General features: G+C 33.5%; 1 protein-coding gene across 33 annotated transcripts in view; it reads left to right on the top strand.

Moving 5' to 3' along the window:
* The window catches only part of plekha5 (pleckstrin homology domain containing A5), a 200,552-nt gene that overhangs the window by 50,255 nt on the left and 122,784 nt on the right, over positions 1-27,513 (top strand). For 2 of the 33 annotated variants that reach the window (NM_001443118.1, NM_001443121.1), the window contains exon 1: positions 25,907-25,965. The exons of the other annotated variants lie outside the window; for them this stretch is intronic. The gene's annotated coding sequence lies outside the window, so the exon portion shown is untranslated. Of the gene's footprint in view, positions 1-25,906; positions 25,966-27,513 lie in introns of those variants that run through there. 33 annotated transcript variants of the gene reach the window in all.

The following is a 27,513-nucleotide window of genomic DNA, read 5'->3' as shown; positions in this document are numbered from 1 at the left end:
TAAAAATAATATTAATAGTATCAAAATTATATAATAATAATAGTAATAATAATAATAATAATAATAATAATAATAATGATAGTAATAATAATAATAATAATAGTAATGATATTATTATTAATAATAATAGTAATGATAGTAATAATAAAAATTATATTAATAGGATCAAAATTATATAATAATAATAATAATAGTAATAATGAAGATTAAAATAGATTTAATGTACTATTGGTTTGTGTGTGTGTGTGTGTGTGTGTGTGTGTGTGTGTGTGTGTGTGTGTGTGTGTGTGTGTGTGTGTGTGTGTGTGTGTGTGTGAAACTGTGTTTACTTGCATGTGTGTGTTCATGAATGTGCGTGTGCTTGCATGTAAGTGCTGACTGTAAATGTGTGCATGCACATGCATGTGTGTTTAATAAAATAAATATATAGACACACAACTGTATATTATGTAAATACAAAACTTATTCTGTACACGAATTGTCACGTTTAATCATTAAATATTACTAATATTGATTAATTTTTTGTTTTTGGGCCTTTAATGATCAATTATAATGCTAAATTTGAGGCTTTTATTTTTTCAAGTTTTCCCAGTTATAAATATTTCATTAGTATTTTTACTATTTTTAATTTAATTACTGTAGTATTTTCGCCATGGTTCTGGCATGAAGTGCAGCACGTTGTTGACTGTAGAAAGTGCTGAGGTGTGCTGAGCGAGTGTTTTCATTGGTGAGTGTGTGTGTGACTCCAGTTTCTCTCATTCACATGTAGCAGCAGTTTCAGGAAGTTCCCATGACTGACTCTTATCTCTGATCCCTAGAGAAACACTCCTGCGCTTCTCACACTGAGCTGAGGCAGTCTGGGCCTCTGTCAGCAGTGTGTGTGTGTGTGTCTGTGTATCTGCGTGTCTGCGTGTTTGTCTGTCAGTTTGTCGGTCGGTCGGTCGGTAGGTCGGTCGGTCGGTCAGTGCATGTGAATACACCTCTGCTTGTCTCCGTCCTGAGGGATTTACACAGACTGATCTGGGTCTGGAGAGCAGAGGCTTTGATAAGCATGTGTGTTTGGAATAAGAGCCGGATTTGGGATTTTTTTCCCAGAAATCCCAAGCCTGCTCCATGTCGAGGCACTTCAGAAATTCATATTAAGATCTTTTTTTGATAAATCATGCGATTTGATCTTTGCTTTCTAACTGAGTGTCGAATGCCTGCTGTTGTCAATCCTAATATACGTTTCCTGGATGTAAAAAACCCCAAACATCATGTTTTAATGCAAATGTCTTCAAATATTTTTGTAATAGTTTAATGTTATTTTCTTAGAAGTAAAAATACATTAATTGTTCATCCACCATTATAATGATGATGATGAAGATGAGGATGAGGATGATGATGATCATAATTATTTTTGTTATTATTATTTTCATTGGTGATAATAATATTAATAGTCAATAATAATAATAAAAAATAGTAAATATAAATATGTTCTCTCTATTATTATTATGATGATGATGGCTATAATTAAGGTCATGATTATTATACTTTTTTATTTGGTAATAATAATAATAATAATAATAATAATAATAATAATAATTATTATTATTATTATTATTATTATTATTATTATTATTATAGTAAATATAAAGTGTTTTCCCAGTATTATTCTTATTATTATGATGATGATGATAAGGATTATGGTTATGAATATTATGATTATTATTATTATTATTGGTATTTTTTATCATCGTCATTAATACTACTACTACTACTACTACTACTACCACCACTACTACTACTACTACTAATGATAATAATAAGGCTGGATGAACAAATTATATTTTCTATTATTATTATTATTATTATTATTATTATTATTGTTTTTATTTTTATTATTATTATTATTATTGTTGTTTTTGTTGTTGTTGTTATAATTACTATTATTATTATCACCAATGAAAAAATAATAATGAATATTATTATTATTATTGTTATTATTATTATTATTATTATTATTATTATTATTATTAATGGCAATAGTAATAAAAGCAATAATGACTAAAGTAATAAATTTATTCGAAACTACATACAATAAAAAGTAGTTATCAAAAAATGTAATAAATATTTAACAATTTATTTAACATTTTTTTTAACATTTAACAAATGCCGCCTTTATGAACTGAATAGTTTTCCTTAAAAAAATATAAAAAATAATAAAACTTACCCCAAACTTTAAAAAAATATATATAATAAAAAAATATTATTATTATTATATTTATTGTTGTTGTCGGTGGTGTGCGTTTCTATTTTTATTATTATTATTTTGTTATTATTTTGTTATCAATATTATTGTAACAACAACAAAGATAATAATAATGATGATAATAATAATAATAATAATAATTACAATGACAACAAAAATAAAAAAATAATAACAATACTTAAAAACTAAATTCTTTAATAATATAAACTAATGTAGTGGACACATGCTGATTCTCGTACTGCATCTCGTATTAGAAAAGCATCAGTTTTGCCACACAGATTAGAGCGGGCCTGGGCTCTGGAGTGTCCAGTTTCTCTTGCATCACTGCCCTCCTGCTGTGCGTCAGCCGTTTCTGTGCGCTGTAATCACCAGCGATTGTGCACCGCTTGCTTTTTCCTGTAATTTCCCTCCAGCACCACAAGCCTGATGGCAGAAAAACGTGATGGATTCAGAAACAAAAGAGACCACACGCAAACACACACTCACACACGCGCAAGGATAATTACTGTATGCAGATATTACGCTGTTTTCACTCTTGCATTGGTTCAGACTGCTCTTGTAACATGCAACATGAACTGAAGAGGGATCTAACATGGCGATACTCCTTTTTTAAAGTCATTATGAATGCAAAACAGTCTGGTTTGACTTTTACAACATTCACGCTATTCCAAACATTTTGGCTGCTACTAAACAAATCAATCTAATGAGTGGTTGGCGTGAGGTCAACTGCACACAGATGTCTTCCTTCAGTCTGCTGCCAAGACAAAAGCTCAAGAGGCTGAGAGAAAATCACACTGAAATACACTGATACATGCAACATTATGTAATAATAAATTGGTTTGCTAAAACATTATATCGTTAAAATAAAGTGAAATAGGATTATATAATAATATGTGGGTTATTTAAATAAATACATAAATATACATGCAAATAAAAGTATGTTTATTTATTATAATCAATAATACATTATTGATAAATCAGATAATTAAATAAATGCAAATAAACAATTGTATTTATTTCAATTCAATTCACTTTTATTTGTATAGCGCTTTTACAATGTAAATTGTGTCAGCAGCTTCACATAGAATTATATTATAATTATTACAATATTATTTATTATAATTTATTGTAAACAATTTATTTATTGTAAACCATTATTATCTGCATAAATAAAAATATGTATAAAATGTACTGTATTATAAACAAATGTATTTATGTAGTTTAAAAATAACATTATTACTGATCAAATAATCCATTTGTATTAATAATTATAATTAATAATTGTTATTAATTTTATAAATAGTTGTTTAATATATTATGTAACTCATAGATAAACAGAACACATTAAGTTAATAATAATTATGCACTAATAATAAAAAATAATAATCATGAAAATAATAATAATAATAATAATGATAATAATAATAAAAGCAATAAAAATAATACTAATAATAATAAAAGCAATAATAATAATAATAACAACAGTAATAATAATAATAATAATAAAAGCAATAATAACAATAAAGGCAATAATAATAATAATAATAATAATGATAATAATAATAATAATAATAATAAAAGCAATAATAATAATAACAGTAATAATATTAAATATTAATAATAATAATAGTAATAACAGTAATAATAATGATGATAATAATAATAATAATAAAAGCAATAATAACAATAAAGGCAATAATAATTCTAATAATAATAATAATAATGATAATAATAATAATAAAAGCAATAATAATAATAACAGTAATAATAATGATAATATTAATAATAAAAGCAATAATAACAATAAATGCAATAATAATAATAATAACAATAATAATAATAATAATAATGGGTTTCATTAATTAATTTTCCTTATTTTTATCATGCATTTTGGATTGCGTTTCCTCTTAATGTCACAGGTTAATGCAATCAATTTTCGACACATCACATAATTTCTAAAGTATCAGCCTCTACCAAATGGTTAATATGTTAGTTTATGATAAAAGCACTGGAATTAATACATGAAAAAAAGAAAATATGAAGACCAATTTATTTAAATTTTTTTTTTTTAAATAAAATGTTTTTGATTGCTAAATCATCTTTATTTTTGGAAGTACGCCATATAATATTTCAGATTTTCATTTAACATGTTTTTTTTTTTTTGCAATAAAATCAAAATCAAGTGCAGTAGTCTAACGGGATTATTATTATTATTATTTTATTTTATTTATTTTTTTATGAACCAACAGTGCAGTGTGTGTAAACCCCTTTTTAAAACAGTCATTCTTTAAATGACTTTAACAGGCATTATTTAAAACAGTTAAAACGAGATCAACCATTTGATAGAGCCGGTAGTTATAGGGTTCATAGGCATCATATTTTTGTGCAAATATAACATGTGAAGTTTAGTCTGGTTTTGCTGTCCGTCTGGTGCATTTATACACTGAGCAACAATTTGCAAGCCTCTAGAAAATTTGCAAGTCTGTAGGCGGTGCAGGTAAAATAAGCCTTGTGTCCCAGTGCGCAGTACACCTTGCTTCCCTGAAACGACAGGCTTTTATCTGTTCATTAGTTTGCGCTGCACATCTCTCCATGATATCCGTCTCCTCAGAAGCCACGACTCCAGCATTATAAAGCCTGAATGCTTTCAGACGCCGCTCTGTGTGTGTGTTTTAGTGTGGAGGGCGCGTGCGGCTCCGTCATTTACATTCCTGCGAGCTTCATCCAGCAATTCCTCTTCTCCAGTGGCTCCAGACGCTTTCCCATTTTCCCCGATCGACGCAGTCTGGGAATCTGGCTTTCTAATCAGCGCGGCCCAGCAGAGCCCTTTATTTATGACCTCCAATCCCAGCGCGCTCACGACTCCATCCATCACCTTCATCTGGGCTTTTCTGTCGTCTTCACCCCTCTGTCCCGGACCGTTATTTGTTGGCTGTCTTTTAATTATTCTGCCCGAGAGAAGCCGGCTCAATTAAAGTCTCTGGATTGATGAGCCCGTCCTCTTTATCCTGCCATGCTAATAGAAAAGCAGCGGCCCGATGGACTAGGGCACAGAAAGTGTTTTCTGCTAAATTACGAGGACACGCGATGGTTTTGCCGTCCCTCCTCCTGCTGTACTTACAGTAATTGCTTTAACCCTGCAGTCTGTATGTTCTCAGAGATGCTGGTTCAGAGTTATTGGAAAACACGCAAGTTATCGGATTGTATTAAAAATTTAATTATCACAGTAATACTGTTTTATGTAACAGTTTCTTTTATAAGGATGCTATGATTACTGGCTGTAATTAGTTTTTTGTTTATCTACAGATCTTGGATAATTAATTATTAAGTGAATGCATTATATATCGGTTCATATCGGTAACCAATACAATATATCGGTATATATCGAAGCCAATAAGCAAATCTTACAGCAATTGCTTTAACCCTGCACTCTGTATCTTTACAGAGATGCTAGTTCAGAGTTATCGGATTGTATTAAAAGTTAAATTATTGATTTTTTTTTATCACTCTATCAAATACTGTTTGAAATAACAGTTTCTGTTCTAAGGATGCAACGATTATTGGATGACATTTGTTTTTTGTTTATCTATTGCCTATCTGTTTTTTGTTTATCTATTATCTATCTATTATCTATATATCGGTAACCATTTTTACAGTAATTGCTTTAACCCTGCAGTCTGTATGTTTGCAGAGGTACTGGTTAAGTGTTATCGGAAAACACATGAGTTATCAGATAGTATTAACAGTTAAATTCTATCTTTTTTTAGCACTATATCACAGTATTTCTGTTTGAAATAACAGTTTCTGTTCTAAGGATGCAATGATTTTCTGCTGTAATTAGTTTTTGTGTCTATCTACAGATATTGGATAATTAATTATTAATTAAGTGTATTAAATATTGGTAGCCAAAATGTTATATCGGTAAATATCGGTAGCCATTAAGCCATTATTATAGTAATTGCTTTAACCCTGCAGTCTGTATGTTTACAGAAATGCTGATGTAGAGTTATCGGAAAACACACGTAATCGGATTGTATTAAAAGTTAGATTAATATTATTTTTTATCACGCTATCACAGTAATACTGTTTGAAATTACAGTTTCATTTATAAGGATGCAATGACTCTCCACTGGAATTAGTTTTTTTGTCTATCTACAGGTATTGGATAATTAATTAATTAAATGTATTCTATATTAGTATATGTCAGTAAATGATGTTATATCGGTATATATCGGTAGCCGTATTACTATTTTTATCACGCTATTACAGTAATACTGTTTGAAATAACATGTTTTTGTTTTATGGATGCAACGATCATCGGCTGACATTTGTTTTTTTTTGTTCATCTACAGATATTGAACAATCAAATATTAATTGCATGTATTAAATATCGGTTTATATCAGTAACCGATAAGCAATTTTTACAGTAATTTCTTTAACCCTGCAGTCTGTATATTTACAGAGAGGCTGGCTCAAAGTTTTGGGAAAACACCTAAGTTATCGTATTGTATTAAAAGTTAAATTATTGATTATTTTTTTATCACTTTGTCATAGTAATTCTGTTTGGAATGTTTCTGATTTTCAAATTTAATGTCATCTCAACCCAGGGTTCAACGCTAAGGATTTTTTCTACTGGGCCGATTGGGCCAGTGGTTGAGGTTTTTACTTGCCCTGCCAAAATTTTCACTGGCCCCACTTAAAAAAAAAAAAAAAAAAAAAGGTTAATAGCTAGTTCTTAGCCACATATTTTAAATAATGTGGCAAAATAATGTATGAATCTAGAATTTAAACATTTAAAAAATGTTAATAAATGTATAATGAACAAAATGAGTTTGATTTTATGCAAACGAAAGAACAGTATGAAAAATGTGCTGGTATTTTAGTGCAATTCTAAATTATTTTTATAAAAATGGCTTGCCAAACCGACAACTATTTTTTTTTTTCTTTCTTTTTTTCTCCCAGTTTCTTAATTTAGTACCCATGTTATTGTCTGCTTCCAAGACTTTAGAAACTGCCGTTTTCTTTCAGCCTCATAGTTAGATGTTGCCATCTTTTCGGTGTAATTATTGTTACCATGTTACGAAAAAAATTGCATGCTCACCGTTACTGGCCGATAGGGGCCAGTAACAATCCTGTCTACTGACCCGAGCGTCTTTCACGCTGGCCCCGGGCCACCGGGCAGTCCTTATTGTTGAGCCCTGCAACCTTATTTCACTTATTTTCAGTGTTAGATGCTCAGGCTCCCTCATAAATAGTGCAGTGATTTGTTAGATCTGTGTTTTTCATTTTATATTTAGCTTAAATTTAGCAAATGCAAACAGAATCATCTCGGGTCTGGTAATGTTTTGAGTTTTCCCCATAGCCGATATGCTGCTTTATCGGTTGCATCACATTCCCAGTGCAGTGGATTACTTGTGAATTTGTTTATTTATTTCTCCTCCATCCTATAGCTCAGTTGTTTGTCTGAAGTGTGAACAGTGTGCCACTCATCTTGGCCTCTGCATCGTAAGAAAAACTCAAATTTAGTCTGAATTGTAGAGCTGAAACTGAAGCTGAGCATAAATCTGACCTGACAGGACGAACCTGTTTCAAAATCAGCAAACGCAAACATGTTAAGCTTTAGTGTGTGTGTGTGTGTGTGTGTGTGTGTGTGTGTTTGCAGGTCACAGCCTCTACTCTTGTGTGCCATATAAAGGTGGCAGGTTATGGGTGAATGAAGCTGAACTGAATGAAGTGTGTTACTCTATTGAAGCAGAGATTGTGTTGTCTCTTCGCTTTAACAGGACTGTGCTTCACTATTCAATACACCACTATAAGATTAGTGACATGATTTATATTCATGAAAATCATAATCATACCTGGATATTTCATGAAGAACAGATTTTTTTTATGATATTGGATATTTAATTCTTAATTAAATCCACACTATATAATGTATTTTGACTGAGTGTTTATTTTTGATATATCGGCTGATAGCGGATATTTAATTATTTAATAAATAAATATATTAATAATTTGTTTCTCATTTTTTTTGTTTTGGTTACAAATTTTAAATGAAATGCAAACTAAACTTAATAATAAAAATAATACAAATATATACAATTAAACAGTTAAAAATAAGCAAAAAAGATTGCTAAAAACGTTTTTTTAAATGCACTCGTTTAATATTTTATCAGTTTATTAGTTTATTATTTTTTAAGTCTTTGAATTTATGGAAATTGAATTAATTAATGCTAATTTTAAGGCAAGAATATTTTTTAAAAACTAAAATACACTGGGGAAATGTGTACTACATCATTAAAAATAGGAAATACCTACTTTTACTGTGTATATGTTTTTATTTTATTGACTGATATCAGATATTTCATTAAATGCACATATTATACCTATATATATATATTACATATATATTTTGGCAGAGATTTTCTTTTTTATCATATCATCTGATCATGGATATGTTATTGCATAATATGCATCTTTAAAAAATGGTAATAATAATAATAATAATTCCTTACATTTATAATGCACTTTTCTGGACGCTTAAAGCATTTCACACATTGGGGGGAATCTCCTCATCCACCACCAGTGTGCAGCATCCACCTGGATGACGCGATAGCAGCCATATTACACCAGACCGCACATGAAGCCAATTATGATCTAGGAATGGTTAGGAGGTCATGACGGACAGAGGCCAGTGGGCAAATTTGACCAGGATGCTGGGGTTAAACCCCTACTCTTTTCGTAGGACATCCTGTGATTTTTAATGACCACAGAGAGTCATTTTAACGTCTCATCCAAAAGATGGCACTCACTGAACAGTAAATAGCCCCCTTGATTATACTGGGGCGTTGCGACCCACACAGATCACAGGTTGGGCGCCCCCTGCTGGCCTCACTAACACCCCTTCCAGCAGCAACCTAGCTTTTTCCACATAGTCTTCCATGCAGGTAATGACCAAGCGAAGCCCTGCTTAGCTTCAGGGAGCGACCATGTGAAAGTTGCAGAGAGCTAAGATTTTGTTAGTTTAGGTAGCAACTTAGTCATAATAAAATATATACATTAAAACAGTTAAATGACCACAATTCATATTAAAAACAGAAATAAAATAAAAAAATAGATGCATATTGAATAGTTTTTCAATACATTCATATATTAATTTAGTGTCTGGATTTTTTCAACTTACTAAAAAAGAGATTATTGCAAGTTATTTTGTTTTGTATTTGCTTATGTGAGCAAGCACCTTTATTCAAATAATCTTACAATTCATAGTATTTATGTTATCATTATCGTTGTTATATATTTTATGACCTTGTCAAATGAGCCATCAAGGAATATCTCTGTTTTCAACTATTTTATCAGCACAAACCTTTTTTTCTTTTTTGTTATTCTCATGAAGTTTGAGTGCACATGAGTTCAGTTTTCAGCATTTGCACAGCTCTACATTGACTGTATTTGACTCCAGTGTGAACTGGAGTCATATGAGGTCTCGGTTCGTCCCTCGGCGAGGTCAGATCAAAGTGAAACAGTGGCAGAAAGAGACTAATAGCGGCTGAAGGATCAGGTCTGGCTTTGCTGAGGTGTGTCTCTTTCAGCAGCTCACATGATTCATCTCCGTTACTCTGCTTTCTGCTAAGCTCAGCGCCGTTTTCCGTGCTCCGCTGAGCTGAGAGATCTGCGCTAATGTGCTTCATTCTCACTCAGTCCTGAGCAGATCCGTCTGACGCTTTGACTATGGACACGTGAAGATCCGTCTTCATTTGTGCTCAATTACAGCTGTGGCCAAGATAAACAGAGCCATCAGCGAGAGACATATGCTATATATATATATATATACAGCGAAGTCCCAAATTATTCATACCCCTGGCAAACTCAGACCTAAAGTTTTTATTCAAATGTAAATAAAAGACAAGAACTATTTTCCCCCAATCATGGTGCTTGGATAGCGGTTGGACAATGAAACGCCTGGTTTTAGAGCACAATAATTCGTTAGTCTGGTGTAGGGCCTCTTTCTGCAGCCAATACAGCATGAAATCATATTGGGAATGACAGAAACAAGTCCTGCACCCTGGCCAGAGGTATTTTAAGATGAATTCTTGCAGAATAGTGGCCAGGTCACTGGAGCAAAACATTTCCATTCTCGCTTTTCCAAAACAGCCTAAAGTGGCTCAATAATATTCAGATCTGGTGACTGTGTAGGCCATAGGAGATGTTCGCTTTCATGTTCATCAAAACTCTCTGTCACCAGTCCTGCTGTATGTATTGGCGCATTATCACCCTTATACACACCACCGCCTTCAAGATACAATGTTTTACCCATTGGATGCACATGGCCCTCCAGAATGGTCTGGTAGTCCTTGGTAGTGACTTGGCCTTCTAGGACAAGTATTGGGCCTAGGGAATGCAATGATTTTGCAGCGCGAACTATCACTGATCCCCTTATGCTTTACTCTGGGCATGCAAGGGTCTGGGTGGTATGCTTTTTGGGGGCTTCTCCACACTGTAACTCTCCTGGATGTGGGGAAAACAGTGAAGGTGGACTCCTTAGAGAACAATACATGCTTCACATTGTCCACAGCCCAAGATGTTTAATGCTGGCACCATTGAAACTGACGTTTGTCATTGGCATCTTTCAACATTGATGATGAAATTAAGGTTCTGTCCTATAAGCAGCCCCTTATTCAGCATCAGTGTCTCTAAGTATTAGTTGTGTTTGAGTGTGATTATTGTTGGCATGCTTGAGGTGTGTGTGTGTGTGTGTCCTGATGGTCCCTTTGCTGCCCCCAAGACCTCATCCGAGCGAGAAATGCTGTGAAAAGAGAGGGATTTTTGGGCTTTGACGTTACACTGGGCTGCATGGAGGAGGTCTGGGACCCAGAGCTGCTCTTTGAGGGCTAAAGAGATTAATGCCTTTCACAGCTAATGCTAATGACTCTGGCAGAAATAAAGCGTTTTCACACAACAGCTAAAAAATTAGGCAGTTCTGGTTTCCTGCTTCATCTCACTGGGAAATTAAGGTGTGAACTCTGTATTGCAGAATGTTGCCTTTGTGTGTATGCTGCATTAATATTACAATTATTCAATTGCACTTTCTGAATATAAAGTTTTCTAAAGGCAGTTGCTGTTCATTTGAGTGTATCAGTATCAAATTATTAATTCTTTATTGGCAAAAAGCATTTAAATATCAAGCAAAGATCATGTTCCATGAAGATATTTTGTCGATTTAGGGTGCTTTCACATCTGTAGCTCGCTTCATTTGGTCCGGACCAAGGGCAATACATGATACATTGTTGCATTTTCTGCCGTCTTTGGGTCGTTTTCACACCACACTGATTTGTGTGGTCCGAACCAGTTGAAAACAACCAAAATGCAGTCATGTGACAAAATCCACATCACTCATTGGACAGATGTTGTTGAACATACTTCCTAAACTGCGTATCGATTGGTCAGAGTTCACATGCGGGAAAATGTTGATGAACTCCCGCAAGTAAACAAATCGGCAGACACAAAATGTGGCTTTTTACTCTGGAGGCACGACTGCGCTGACCGATTGTATCCCTGCTTCAGACAAACTTTACATTTCGAGAATTTAGCGTGGCCGCGGCTGGAAAACAATGTTTAAATGCATCGCACGACACTTCATGAGGAGGGGTGAATTAATTTAGCTAAACTGTGACATGCTTATCTTGCAGAAATATTACCAACGATCCATCAGGTAATGTTTTCCCTCTCTCTAATGGTAAAGTGCTGTCAACAAATATTTTCCTCCATATCCCATAATACACAGCGCATCGGCCTACGACAGCTGGATTAGTCCAAAAGGCGCAGTACTTTTTGCGGTTGGGTCTGTTTTGTTTCGGATCATATTCTCACCACAAATGAACCGCTCCAGGATTTGTTTGAAAAAGTACCAAGACCACCTCTTAAGGTCTCGGTACGCTTTTTTGTTCTGCTTTTGGTGCGCACTCGAGTACGATTGCTGCGTCCACACCTGCCCAAACGAACCGCACCAACAAGGAAAACGAACTCTACCGCGATTCAACCGAACTAAATAAGGCAGGTGTGAAGACACCCTTAAGTGCAATTTTCTCTGTGTTTAAATAATTTTAACCCTCAGATCAAAGATGGTTTCACGAATGGATGGATGATTTGATGGCTTTATGCATTGATGGGTCAGTGGATGTAGGACTGGGCTGATAAACGATATTACATCGAATTGCGATGAAATTGATATCAATAACAATGATAAGCTCTGGACTTTTTTCTAACTCTATATTGATCTAAGAGCCAATCCCACAACAGAAATGTGCAACAAATGGAATCTAAAAGTGTGTTGATATTAGAGATGTCCAATGTTCGGCCACCGAAAATTTATCGGCCGAAAATGTTATGCCATTTAATGGACCCTCTAGTTTTTCAGCTTCAGGGTTTTTTTTAATGTGGAAGCATTAACAACTTTAGTGGAGATACCGTTATCCTATAATATGGAAAATAATTATCAAGATTGCATTCTTGCCATATCGCCCAGCACTAGGTGTATGTATGAAAGGATTACTGGATTATTGGATAGATGGATGGATAGATGGATAAATAGATTAATGTATAGGAAGATAAATAGATCAATAGATAGATAAATGAATGGTTGGATGGATGGATCAATGGATGGATAAGATATTATCTGATTATACAACAATTATACATTACCATCCATCAATAGAACGCTTATTTAATCAAAATCTCTTAAAAAGATGGACAGGTTTTGATATGTGGCATTTTAAGATACGCAAGTAAAAATGGATTGGTATTTTAAAACTTTTTTACAAATTCCTTTAGCATTTATTAAATTCTGCAATGAAATGAATTCCCCCACTGTGCCCTTTCCACAGAGAAGGCAAAATACCTTTGAAAAAAAGAGACCTTCTTATTACTTAAAAATCAGGAAAGCAACAATCCCCAAATGAGTAAGGCTGATGAAGTCTAGAGAGCTGCATTGTGATGATGTGGTTTCCAGCAGGCGTTAGCAGAAGGCCGTGCTCTGTGTCAGATCAGACAGACACACGCGAGTCCCTGCAGCAGATGGACCTGGCCGAAGGAGATCAGAGCCGTGAGGGGCCCGGGGCCTCGGCTCCAGCTGCCCCGCGCTCTGCCTGTGAGGATGAACAGAGAGGCGGTGGCATCTGTGCAGGACCCCTTGCGGGTTCAGACAGTGATGCATCTGAGGATGACTGATGCTAGAAGCTACTTTTAAAGATGGATGTTAAAAAAAAATTCTCCTCTGTTCAGAGGTATGATGAGATGCTTACTCCATGAGACAAGAAGATTGAGTTGACAAGAACGAAACAAGTTTTTTACACTATTTTAAAGAAATCCTCACTGATGAAATGTGTGAACAGTTACGTCACACGAACCTGCCCAAGCAACCAAGTGATGCTGAGGCCAGCCTGGGTTGCCAGTTGTGTGCAAAGCACTTGATGTACAGCTCCAATCTCATCCTGCCGCCAATCTTCAATGCTAATTTCACCCTCACGTTACATCAGAAAACGTTGTTAAGAAATCTTGTCGTGATTTAATAACGAGATCTTGTCACACTCCATGTTAGCTTCAATACTGATCAGTTAGTACAGCTTATTGCTTAGAGGAATAGTTCATCTAAGATGAAAGTTTACGCTTTATTTACTCAATCTCAAGTGGCTTTAAACCCTTTTACATGCTTTTTTCCCTGTTGAACACAAATGAAGATAGTTTAAAGAATGTTGAAACCTGTAACCATTGACATCCATAGTAATAAAAAAGTCACTACAAAATTGACCATATGAGGTTCTGTATGCTCTGTATGAGCCTATAGATGTACATTTGCTTCTACTTTTTACATTGTTCTTACCATTTGGTTTTTACAGTGTAATTATAAATCATTATGAATATATTCTAAATATTATTAAACCTCACATTTGTATTGGCTATAATTGCTTTTAATTTACATTATCCATGTTTTAAAAGTATGCTTTTAACTTATATAAAATATATTATTACTAATAATCTAACAGCATGAAAGAACATAATGTGGTCCTGTGTAACTACATTTAAGACAAAATAGAGGGCAAATACAGTATATTAAAACAAATTTTAAACATTGATAAACTATTATATCATAATATATTATATTATATTATGCTATATTATATTTTACAATATTATATTATATTATATTATATTATATTATATTATATTATATTATATATTATATTATAATATGTTATATTATATTATATTATATTATGCTATATTATATTATATTATTATATTATGCTATATTATATTTTACAATATTATATTATATTATATTATATTATATTATATATTATATTATAATATGTTATATTATATTATATTATGCTATATTATATTATGCTATATTATATTATATTATATTATATTATATTATATTATATTATATTATATTATATTATATTATATTATATATTTGATCATTTTCCCCTTTACCATTTCAAATAATTAAGGAAAATGATCTGTTTACAGTAATTATGTTTCTAGAAAAATCTACAGAACAAATAAAATCCATTTATTAACAACAAAACAGAATGACTTTGTCTTTCAGCTGTCTTGCCCATTTTCATAAAAAGCCCCAACGGCAAATTAGGAAATTGGGTTTGTGTAATTATAACGGTCAGGAAAAGTAAATTATGATTTGTTTTTGCTGAGTGAAACCTTGACTAACCTTCTAAATGGACTTGAGGGGGAAAAATAAGAAGCTTTAAAGTGTAAATATGTCCTCTTAACCCTCATTACGCTAATAGTTCCTCCATTCACACTGTTGAAGGAGTGATCATGGCCTCCCATGTGAGCTGTTTAATATTCAGTGCTTCTTCCGCTTCTTCAAATGTGTGTGTGTATTTCTGTGTGGGAGTGTGTGTGTGTGTGTGTGTGGAGGAAGAAAATGTTTATTTCATGTCATCTCTTGCTTTCACATGCGGATTTGCTGTCTTTGTTTGTCCTTGAACGAATGCAACAGTATTTGTACCTTTTATCTTTTGCTAGTCCTAAATGGCTGTAATTTAAATCTTGTGCAATTAGGCTAAACCGCGGCCTAGCGTTTAGCATTTCGCCTATTACTGTTATTCATCAGTATTGCACAGAACACAAGCAAACCAAAGCGTATCTTCAACATATCTTCATGATCATTCACTGCATTTTGAAGGAGAGGCGACACAGTGGCTCAGTGGTAAGCACTGTCACCTCATAGTAAGAAGATCTCTGGTTCCAGTCTCAGCTGGGTCAGTTGGCATTTTTGTGTGGAGTTTGCATGTTCTCCCCGTGTTGGCGTGGGTTTCCTCCGGTTTCTCCCCACAGTCCAAACACATGCGCTATGGGGGAATTTGGTAAACAAAAGTTGGCTGTAGTGTATGAGTGTGATTGTGAGAGTGTATGGGTGTTTCCCAGTACTGGCTTGTAGCTGGACGGGCATTCGCTAAGTAAAACATGGGGGGGTAACAACGTATTTGAGGACCGGGAGAGAGAAGCGTGATTACTGGAAGATAGTCACTTTGTTTGCAGGCATCCGAGAGTCTCTTTGCAATTGAGGGAGACTCCTAGAATTTTTGAAGACCTGGGATGTCGTACTCATTCTCTCTTCATACAGTATAGCCGTATGCCTATTACATATCCATAAAACACTGTGATAGAACCGGGCTCGGATTATATCGCTTTCTCACTACAATCGATCCGCTCCAGACTTTGTTTCAATCGAGCCGAGACCACCTCATTCAGGCGACCTTGGAGCGATTGTTTTGATGCTGATCCGAGCACGATTGCTGGATTCACATACAGTATGTCAAACGAATCGCGCTAACAGGGCAAACAAGACAGATTCCAAATCAAGTCTAGGTGTGAAAGCACCCTTAGTGACAAGGCAGCACTGGTCCAATCGGGCTTAATCCTTTGCACTGTCTCGAGGGTCTCACATGCTGGCCCTGGGCCATCGGGCAGTCCTTATTGTCGAGCCCTGCAATGACATTTACATTCTTCCTCACTGGTGTCAAAGTTTATAATTGGACAGCTAATAGGACATTAATTAGTATATATAATATAGCCTTAAGAATGAAACCTTTTTGTCCCTTGAAAGTGAATTTCCTTTCATTTTCTCAAAGAAGAATAACGCCTGTCATCTCTTGGTGCCGTTTATCATATGCATTCATCTCAAACATGTATTATTTCTGACACAGTCTCTCCATGAATCTGCATAGATTGCTGGTTTGCTTTTAGCGTCTGTTTGTTCTTTGACTCATCCACTTGGGACGTTCTCTGCGTCTCGTTATTTCGCTTAAAACGCAGCTTTTATGTGTATTATTCTTATTAGATTATTTATAGATGTCCCAAAGCATATTTAGACACAAGTGATTCTTGAAAACTGTCTGTGTGTAAAACAGCGTTTCAAATATCAAAAGATACTGATAGATATATGTAAGATTATGTAATGCCTTTTATTTATATAAAAGTTTATATAAAGTGTCTTTAAATACTAGTTTTATTCAGCAATAATGAATTAAACAGATCAACAGTGGCATTAAAGTAGTGTACATTACTTAATTAAGATGTATAATGTAAACAAAAGGGAGCTTTCATTAGTTTGTTCATTCACTCAGTCAATCAAATGTGTATATTTTATTTTAAGATTTATATGCATCTAAGATTTATTAAAAAAAATATTTATAAGATTTAGATATTTTTATTTATAACCGTTTACAAATTTATTTGCAAGTAGCATAACTGCTTCTAAATAGTAATTGTGCAAATGAAATGGTGGAAATGGTGACCATAATATGGTAGTTGTGACCATTTTATTTTATAAAATCACTTGCTGTCAAATATAAATCATGATAATAGAAAATACAATATCCATGTCATAGAAAAGTGTAATAAATTAAATTAATTTGATATGCCAAGCATTTGTATGCTGAATGCATATTGGAGGTTGTTTATCCAATTCATGTTAGCCAAAAATAAACCCTAATACGACAGACAAAAATTCGAACAGCCAATACAAATCTGAATTTCCATCAAGGTTTTTAGTAATTTCTTGTTTTTTAAAGTCTAAATCTTGCCCCCTTGACATTTTTTTGTAATTTGCTCAGACAAAACCTTTACCGGTTTTACCTAACCTTATTACCTAACCTTACATATGTGTGTGTGTGTGTGTATGTATGTATGTATGTATGTATATATATATATATATATATATATATATATATATATATATATATTCAGAAATCTATTACCTTTACATAAATATATATATATATATATATATATATATATATATATATATATATATATATTTTTTTTTTAAAAAGCATTTTGCAAGTTATTTATATTGTAAGAAATATCATTATCGCAACACTTAACTGCAAGTGTCTCCTTACGTCCCTGCGATATGAATATTGCATTTACTATTATCATGATAACAATACTTTTTTAATATGTTGTCCATAGGTTGTCCTAAAACTATTAAACAATACCCATTTTTTGTGTTGGGACAATTTTGACAATGATTCTTTGATCCACTTCAAATGTTGCCTCCTGTATATCTGTATTGTTTCCATCTGTATTTATTTATATTATAAAATAAACCCTAATGTCAGGAAAATGACAGCAGCCAATAAGAATCAGAATTTCTGCCGCAACATTTAACTACAATATCGAATATCACATGTTTTCCCAGTATAGTACAGCCTTACTTCTCTTGATATGGGTATTGCATATACTATTAATGCGAAAACAATACTTTTTCTATATATTGTACTTCTATTAAGCATAAGTTGTCCTTAAACTATTAAAAATCACCAATTCTTCTCTTGGGACATCTTTGAAAAACAAAATAAAATTGATCCACTTAAAATGTTGCCTCCTGTATATCTGTATTGTTTCCATCTGTATTGTTCTCCCCGCTCTCTGTCACTACCCTGCGATTGTCCAGAGCTACGAAAGCCGTCGTCATCATGTTTCCAGCTGGGAAAAGCTTTACTGTCCGCTGTCACATTCCTGAAGCGCTCGTTCTGGAGCGGCTTTTCAAAACTGGGTCTGTCAGCACTGCTGTGTCACAGAAACACCCTCGGCTTTCTGTGTTGTTTACCTGGATCTTTTCCCGTCCTCTAGTTACCCCGAGAGTGTGTTTGTGAAACTGTGCACTCGCTCAACCTGCTCGCCACCTTCACAACTCACTCAAAGCGCGTCTAGACACGTTTTAGATGGGGTTGTTGTGTGTGCTAGTGTGGGTGCGTGTCTTGCAGGCTTTTCTATAGCTTAAGGAATCTGCTGGAAGCGAGAGATTTGCATGTATATTCCATTCCATTTTATTCTATTCTATTCTATTCTATTCTATTCTATTCTATTCTATTCTATTCTATTCTATTCTATTCTATTCTATTCTATTCTATTCCAATTCTTCTTTATTCCATTGTTGGGCTTTTTATTTTAATTTTGCTTTCAATTTTGACCAAAAATATATAGCACTTATCTAGCTAATTTAATTTAATTATCTGTTTATAGGTCTCACCATCTTATTCTGTTTCCCATCCAGCTACTTTTCATTTCATGTATTTATTTAATTATTAATTCTCAGCGGTTAGCACTGTCACCTCACAGCAAGAGGATGGCCGCTTTGAATCCTGGCTGGGTCAGTTGACATTTCTGTGTGGAGTTTGCATGTTCTCTCCGTGTTGGCGTGGGTTTCCTCCATTTTCCCCCACAGTCCAATCACATGCGCTATAGGGGAATTGAATAAGCTAAATTAGCCGTAGTGCATTAGTGTGAATGTCAGAGTGTGTGGATGCTTCCAAGTTCTGCAGCTGGAGGGCCATGCGCTGTGTAAAACATATGCTGGAATAGTTAGCGGTTCATTCTGCTGTGGTGACCCCTGATGAACAAAGGGACTAAAAGTAATGTAATTTAATTGATCTTTTTTATTGGAGCTTCTCTGCTAAAAGTCTCTGACCACACACAGGTTTTCTGTCTGTTTCTTGCGTTACGTCTCAAATACTCTCTTAATGCTCATTTCAGTGGCATTTAAGATAAAATCATCTGATAAAGTGTATAAACAGATTTATATTAGACATATTTGCGCAACATAATCATTTGAGCTTTCCACAGCGATGGTCATCAGACATGATTATACTCTAATCATAATCTGATAATAATGGCGCTCAGTGTTATGATTAAGCCACTTTATCTGTGTAATAACAGAGCGGCTGTTATTGCGATCCTTCAGTCGACTCTGGTTTCCCCGTTAAAACAGTCAGATGAAACGTTGAAATATGAGAAAGATTAAGTTATGAAAAGACATGACGTTCTCAGCATCTCAGAAGCATGAACAATGAGAAAGAGAATGAGCTAAATTACACAGAATTTAGGTTATTAATATTTATTTTTTTTTGTATTGTTTTGATCTATATCCATCTATTGCATTCAGATTTAGTTTAGTTTAGTATTTTTAGGCTTTCTTTTGCCGCTTCCCATCCATCATGAGAAGGCAAAGGCCTCTAGATTAAGCTTATTTGACCAAAATAAATATGATCATGCCTTATTTATTTATTATTTAATTAGGACAGTAAGATCTGACTTTGCTTAGACAAAAGTCTTGTCACTGAACAGAAAAAATGTCCAGTATATGATATAAAGTCCTGCTGCAGTGGAGACAGAATGAATATTGTGTCTGACTCCATCATGAGCTTGGAGGACTGCATCCATGCATCTCTGCAATGACTCAAATCACTGATTAATAAAGTCATCTGGGATGGCAAAGAAAGTGTTCTTGTAGGACTCCCAGAGTTCATCAAGACTCTTTGGATTCATCTTCAATGCCTCCTCCTTCATCTTACCCCAGAAATGCTCAATAATGTTCATGTCTGGTGACTGGGCTGGCCAATCCTGGAGCACCTTGACCTCCTTCATGTTGCTATCCACTCTGCAGATCTCTTGCACGCCCCCATACTGAATGTAACCCCAAACCATGATTCTTCCTTCACCAAACTTGACTGATTTCTGTGAGAATTTAGGGTCCATTTGTGAGGATTGGGATACAGTTCAACAGATGATTCATCAGACTAAATCTACCTTCTGCCACTTTTACAAATGATCAACTAGAAGTCAAGTTATTATTTGTTGCTCTCACAACTGAGATCGACGACAAGATTTTTGTCAGGTAGAACGATATATATCCAGGTTACTTTTATTTCTTTCTTTTTTTTCTGCTTCCTGTCTATTAACTGTTTAAATTAAATTTTATTGTTTTACTGTAAATTACTTTATTTTATTTTATTTAGCAATTCAAGATTGTATCCGTTACACAGTTCCTCTCAGCATATTAGAACTAAGAGGACTGATGCTTAGCGAAAGAAAATGAGCACAATTACACATGTAATTATAGTTATTAATATTTGTATCTTTGTAGTCCGAGTGCTCTTGTTCCTCGAGGTTTTTCAGGAATCTGCCCACATTTCTGGGAGATTAACAATAGAGCAAATGAAGTAAATGAGCACTGAAATGAACCTCTTCACCCACACTGTGACCTCAGAGCACTGTATATTAAACACACACACACACATTTGCAGTGTCAGCAGTCTACTTTCACAGACTAGCTTGTTTTCAACACCAAATGAATTGTTTTTGCAGTTTTTGAGAAGTTTTTATAGAAAGATTCTTAAAACTAGTGATCTAAAATACTAAAATAATCTAAAATAGCTAAACAATATTAAAGACAATGTAAAAATTATTGAATCTGTGAACATTGAGATGTTGTGTAGGTTATGAATTCGATAAAATCCTGCTATAGTGTAGGTGTTACCTGCTGGATTAGCATTTTTATTCAGTAGATGAGCAATGTTTTAGTTTAGGAATTGTTTCTTACAATCAGTATTTAGTAAATGTACTGTAAGTTAAAATGTTGCCAGTCTTACTGTTAAAGTGGTTATGAGATCTTAAAATGTATGGGAGGAGTCTTAAAAAAGGTCCCAAAAGATATTGAATTTGACTCTCTAATATCCTGCATAAACTCTTCCTCTTTCATTTTCTGACTCTGATGTAAAACTTTAATCAACCACTGCTCTTTTATGACATTTTGGCTTAAGGGAGATTTGATAGTTTTGTTGTTTCTGGAATATCAGAATAGCATGTCATATAATAATAATAATGCATTTGGTTAGTAATTCACTTTTCTTAAACCTCAAGAAATTAGACACATATAAACAAAACAAAATACAAAATAGCACAAAATACACCAGCAATAAACAACAAGCTTGACTAAATGTGTAGGTCAACTATGTAGAGGCTCCACCCTCTTTTTTTTAAAATAAGCAGCTCATTTGCATTTAAAGGGACAGACATACAAAAAGGTGTTTGCTCTCATCCAAATTGATACCCATGAAATAAGTAATCTGTGATTTGTTGTGAGACGCTTGCTGTGTTTTTTCTGGAAAATCGGAATAGCATATATAGTAATAATAATAATTATTATAATAATAATAATATGTTTGGTTTGTAATGCGCTTTTCTTAAACCCCTAAGAAATTAGATGCGTAAAAACTAAAATAGTCTATTAAATTATAACAAAACACACCTTTAATTAAAAACAACGATTTACGAACAGTCTTTTTTGCAAACGAGACGCTCATTTGCATTTAAAGGGACATGTATAAAAAAGTGGTTGCTCTCATCCAAATTGGAATACATTTGTCCACTTATAATAAGTAATCTGTGAACTATTATACATAAAAACAAAGAACAACATAGTACAAAATACACCATTAATTAAAAACAATGATTAAGTAAATGTGTTCTAGTCAAATATTTAATGGCTCCACCCTCTTTTTGAGCAGCTCGTTTGCATTTAAAGAGACACCGATAGTAAAAGTGTTTGCTCGCATCCAATTTGATACACATTTGACTAGCTATTATATATAATACCTATTATATAAATGATCTGTGATGTATAGTGATCTGTTTGTTTTGTTGTTTCTGGAATATCAGAATATCATATAATAATAATAATAAAAAAAGTAATAATGCATTTTATTTGTTATGCGCTTTTCTTAAACCCTAAGAAATAACACAAAAAAGACAGAACAAAACACTAAATTATTGGACTATTATACATAAAAACAAAGTACAACGTCGTACAAAGTACACCATCGATTAAAAACAAGCGTTAAATAAATGTGCCTTAGCCAACTATATAAAGGATCTGCCCTCTGTTTGGAAACAAGCCTCTCATTTACATTTAAAGGGACAAAGATAATAAGTGTTTGCTCTCATCCAAATAGATACACATTTGACCATCTGTAATAAGTGATCTCTAATATATATTGAGCTGAAACCTCACAGACACACTCTGGAGACACTTCAGATTGATGCGAGGTCTTATGAAAAGATAAGATTTCCTCTATAAGTGCATATATTCCCAGTCGTATCGCAGATAATTGGTGTTATTCAGTGATGGTTTGCTCAGGTGTGAAAGGCTGACCTTGTGTCTTCTTTCTGATGTATGGATTGAGGGAAGCTAAAGATAGATTCGCCCTTGCTGACGCTGATTACACACGTCACATGATCTCGTCGTCAGCCAATCAGCATTCAGCTGCACTCTTCCTGCTGGAGAGAGAAACAGAGGAGCATCTTTAAAACACAAGACATGCAAATCAGTGTCTGAAACAATGAGAATTAAAGATAGATACTCATACATTCCTCATTACCAGGAGTGATTATGTATCAAGTGTGCAAATCAATAAATGGCACACACACACACTCACACACTTATTTGTGCTAATATTTTTTAATTGTTAAATGTTAATGAGTATATTTCATTATACACTTCAAAAATTGCTAGGTTGTCATGCAGTATTGAGTTGAATAGGGACAAACCCAACGTTGGGTTATTGCCTTTTTAATTCAATTGAAATGAGACTTTTCTGTCAAAGGGTGGGTTTGACTTGACCCAAGTTTGGGTAACAACAACCCAGCAATTTTTTAGGGTGTAGTTATTTATAATATTATAAATAAATCAACCTTATTCAGTGTGTTATTATTTCAATTGTTGAATAAATATTAATAATAATGAATAAAAATGTAATAATTAATTTTATTCTTCAAAATTCTTTCAACCTTTAAAAATAAATGACATCTAATATTTTTGGTAATTAATGTATTAAAATTAAAATAATTTATTAACACATCTGATTTCCTTACAAAACTATTTGTATTATGTTTTTCATGAATTATTTAAAGTTGTACATAATTATTTCTGACAATTATGCAATTATATACTATAATAACATTATTCTAAACAATAGATGTCTAATATAAATCATGTTACGCTATTAAAGTTATATATAAATATGGAGACAAAAAAATCAATTATATATATATATAATTATAATTATTATTATTATTATTATTATTATTATTATTATTATTATGTATGCCAATGAAATATGTCAGTGAAAGCAAATCTGAATATGGCAAGACGTGGTTGACATTTTCATCAAAGACTCCAGCAAACAGAAGACGGTGTAAAACTGAGCCCTGAACGCGTCTCTGGTGTTGATTTCCCAGCATGCAGTGCTGTGTATGATGAGTGTGCAGCTCATTTAGCTTGATTAGTTTGGCACAGGTTTCCACAGCGTCCCGAGCAGCTGTTCTCCCTGCAGACCAAACCAACCGCCAGCCCTATCTGACAAAAAGTGTTGGACATTTCATTTAGGATTGAATCTGTACAAGACTAATCTGGACTTTTCATCTGAAGCAAAGTAGATAGAATTGCATCTATCTATCTATCTATCTATCTATCTATCTATCTATCTATCTATCTATCTATCTATCTATCTATCTATCTATCTATCTATCTATCTATCTGTCTGTCTGTCTGTCTGTCTGTCTGTCTGTCTGTCTGTCTGTCTGTCTGTCTGTCTGTCTGTCTGTCTGTCTGTCTGTCTGTCTTTCTTCCATCTATCTATCTATCTATCTATCTATCTATCTATCTATCTATCTATCTATCTATCTATCTATCTATCTATCTATCTATCTATCTATCTATCTATCCATCTATCCATCTATCTATCTATCTATCTATCTATCTATCATCTAATAAGCCTCAGGCATTTCTATTTCTGCCCAACCATCAAAATGTGCACCATGTTGTGGTCACATGACCATGTTATGAATCAATAACTAAAATTACAGTTGTTGTTGTATTAAATCTGAATATCTACATAGAGGGTCTGTTTAATGTTGTGATAACAGCTTTTGTCCACCAGAGGGAATTGTTTACCCCTTTTTTCCCTTTCACTCTCAATTCTGCTATGAAAAAAGATGCTAGTGTCATATTTTATTAGCATGCTAGTGTAATTGCTTGTTAAATATTTAAATAGTCAAATCATTTAATCTGATTTTAATTTATACTATTTGACAATATATGTTTTAATTAATACACATAAAAAATAAACAATGTTTGTCCAATAATCATATTCTAATGTATATAATGTAATAACATTGAAAATATTTTAAAATCATATTTCACATTTAAATATAAGTTACTATTAAAGAATTATAATATAGTTTTGTATTAATATATGCACTTTTGCTATTAATTTAATTCATACTATATTAAATTAGCAATTGAATACATTTCTTGATGAGCATAATGTTTGGCCATGTCTAGAAATATCAGTGTAAAATCTTATTTTATTAATAACTTATTATTTATTTTGACCTTGTTTAAATTGTAGATCACTTTTTAGTTTACTCCTTTCTTAAAATTAAGTTGAAAATGCAGTTTTCTGTCAGACAGGGAACACAATATAAAACTAAAACATTCAAGCGTTCCAGATCAAAATGTCATAAAGTCATTTGAAAACGCCCATATAGCATGATGACATTCCAACCTAACACCTTGGCTATCTATAAAAAAGTTTGACAGAGATGTTTTGGGTTTGTACCTCTATCTACAAGCAATTTATAAACAATTTATTTTTACAAACAACTGTTTAATCTTTCAGCATTGTAGCTTGGTACGGTAATCTGAGTCTGTCAAATAAGAACAGGTTGAGTAGCCTTGTGAAGGTGGCAGACAAGATCAGATTGATTTTAACCAAGAGAGCTCAGGGTATCTTATGCATCCCGGATTACCTATTGTATTCTGTGTTTCAGCTGCTGCTATCAGGATGTTATTTTAGAGTTCCTACATGCATGACAAACAGTATTAGAAATTCTTTTATTATGGGGCCATTAGGTCATTAAATGAGTCCAGCAGGGAGGGAGATGCATCTAAAAAGGGATGTGTTGCATGTTTTGTGGTAATATTTAGGTAATGTGTACATGAAGCTTTGCCTGTGTAATGACACCTTACTGCAATTTTAGTTTCCCTAAACGGGATAATAAAGTTGAGTGAGTCTGAGCAACAATAGTGACTCAGAAAAAACAAACGCACATGCTTTAAGTCACACACCGCTCACTCATTTCAGAATGCATCACTCATATTTAGAGTTTTATTTAAAGTCAGTGAATGATCCTGCATGTGTGATGAGATCAGTGTCCAGATGAGGGCAGTGTGGAGCTGATCTGATCATCTGATGGTGATTTGTGTCTCATTCACTAACCACACTCTCTCTGTGCTTCTCTTTTTTATGTCCATCTCCACCTCTCCGCCATCTGAGCAGGTAAGACTCTCCATCTTTTCTATTATGCTTGCACGATATGAATGAGTGTGTTATTATCACAGCACCCAGATGTATTCATACAGAGGTGTTTGGATCATTAGGTTTGCTTTAAAAGCATGTCTGGATGTTGTTATGAACGCTGTGCTTCCCAACTCCTCAGCTTTATGAGCTGTGACCGGCGTTTGGTGACGTTTCTTCTGTACATGTGGGTAGAAACAGCTTTAACTCTTGCTGGATTACAGGATTTGGATGCAATTTAGATTTTTGTCTGCACACATCTGATATGTATTGATTCACTTTACATGAATTTACATAAAAAGGAGCATGTTTTGCATTTTTTGTGCATTTTAATACTGTAATTGCACTCTAAAAGGATGATCTCTTGCTCACCCTCATTGTTGAAAAACGTAGCATTTTACAGTCTTTTTTTTATATAAACGCTACCCTTTTTTGCTGTTTTTCTATATTTGAACACTCCTAAAAACACAGACTTTAGTAGAAATGCTTTAAAACCTAGAAATTAGTGCTGTCAAAGGATTAATCATATTATTTATATTATTAAATTATATATTTATGTATAAAAGTACACATATATAGGGATTTTTTGTGCATTTATTTTATTTATTTATTTATATTTATGCACATTTAAATACAAATTTTAATTTTGCATGCGATTTATCCGGATTAACCGTTTGACTGCTATGCTAGAAATTTCTAGAGACAATAGTTTATTTTTTTATGGCCAGGTTTCTGGCTCTCCTCAAATATTTCATCAGCTGGATTTTGTTCTTCTGATGGGCTTATAAATAGTGAAAAACATGCCTCGGAGGAGAGATTATGTTCAATTTGTGAGGGAATTGTTTGTGTAAAAATTGTATATATAAATGTATAAAAATGTAAACGTCATGATAAAAACAAGTGAAAATTGAGGAGTTGGTTCTTTTTAATGAATCTGAACGAATCAGTGGCGAATCAGTCTGAATCATTAGACTCATTCATTCAATCATTACATTACGATTCCTCAACCAGTGATCAGAAATTAATAGGAAACACAATTAATGAATGTTCAAAGCTCATGCAAGTTATTATTTTATAAATCTGGTGAATCTGGTTAATTATTATTATTATATTAAAAATCAATGTGAAATATTCATCACCCATTGCAAAGTGTAAAACAAGCTGTATTTTAATTATGGACTGATGTTTACTTCCATCCTACACCCGTTTGGTAGTTTTGCATTTGTTGCCAATAGTACTGCTGTGCTATCAGCTTTCTACACTGATTTCATTTACACGAAAGAATCATGTTTACTGTAATATAATCAATATCTTAATGAAACAAGTCCCATAAGTGACCTCAGGTTTAGATGGATGCTGGTGAATCAGGACTCTGCAGTGATGGAGAGTGTTTGTTGTGTAATCCTGTCTGAAGGCAGCTGATAGATGTGTGTGTTTGTGTAAGTGTGTGTGCGAGATTGAGGCTCCAGAGACTCTGCCTGGAGTTCAAACAGGAGTAAAGGACATGAAAGGCATTCAGAGGTGAGCGTG

Source organism: Danio rerio, chromosome 4 (assembly GCF_052040795.2).
Source record: "Danio rerio strain M-AB ecotype USA chromosome 4, GRCz13ab, whole genome shotgun sequence".
Classification (NCBI taxonomy): Eukaryota; Metazoa; Chordata; class Actinopteri; order Cypriniformes; family Danionidae; genus Danio; species Danio rerio.
Note: the sequence above shows the minus strand (reverse complement) of the source record. Positions and strands in the feature narration are given on the sequence as shown.